The sequence below is a fragment of the Capsicum annuum genome, chromosome 8 (genome assembly GCF_002878395.1).
Source record: "Capsicum annuum cultivar UCD-10X-F1 chromosome 8, UCD10Xv1.1, whole genome shotgun sequence".
Taxonomy (NCBI): Eukaryota; Viridiplantae; Streptophyta; class Magnoliopsida; order Solanales; family Solanaceae; genus Capsicum; species Capsicum annuum.
The window spans coordinates 172,035,536-172,036,660 of NC_061118.1; positions in this window are offsets into that span (position 1 = coordinate 172,035,536).

Sequence of the window (1,125 nt, forward strand, 5' to 3'; positions counted from 1 at the left end):
TATTCAAGTACGTGGATTGGTCTTATTTATATGGAATTAATTTTTTTATTTTATTTATACCGGAATTTTCTCGTCGATGGTTCCATGCGAAGGTTATTGAATAAGCTTTCCAACGATATAAAGATTTCCAAAAATGGATAGGTTTCGGATATAATCGAGCACGTCCGAAACTATAAAACGGTGGCCGAGATATTTGGGAATAGTAAATGTGCAGGAAAATTTCCTGCACACAAACTATTAAGGCCAGCTGAATTTTTGGGTCAACTTCGAACAATCATAACTCCCTTAATATAATGAACTGGGGGAACTGCGACCTATGAAAAGAAATATCTTTGAGTCTTCTTTCCAATGCAATTGGTTTCATCCAAATCCAACATCTGAGTAAGGAGTTATACTCGTTTTACTTCAGCCTATCAAAACAGATTATTAGGGTCAACTTCAAACGATCATAACTCCTTGTACAAGACGAACTGGGTGGCCTCTTTATATGAAATGAAAGCCCTTTGAATTATCCTTCCAACGATACCAATTTCACCCAAATCCGATATCGGAGTAAAGAGTTATGGTCGATCTACTTTAGCTTATCAAAATAGTCCACCAAAGGATAGATTTGACCTTATTTAAATTTTAAAGGCATTTTGGTCAGTTCCTATTATATTATGGACGGAAATATATGTATACATACATGTATATGAGTTCAAAAACTCATTTTCATCATCAATCATTGAGAAAGAACAAACCCTAGCCAAATTTGACCTTTAAATTACTTTTGATTCAACCGTAGAAATTCCAAAGTAATTCGATAATTGCGTTTGTCATCTCGAGAGCTTCAAACGGCACCTATTATTTGTGAAAACAGGATTGCATAATCAAGAGGTGAATTCTAAGGTATGAATATTGTTTGCCTTTGTTCTTTTCCAGATGTATATGTGTGATAGAGGATTATATGTATTGGTTGTTATTGAAAGGTGATGGAAATAGGGTTATGGACTATTTTGCATGGTTTGGTTGTATTGAATTGTGAAAAGTGGATATGGTAATTGAGTTATGGAAGGTGGATATGGTGATATACTATTGAATTGATGATTATTTATGTCTATGGCTCAATTTGGTTTAATGGATTGG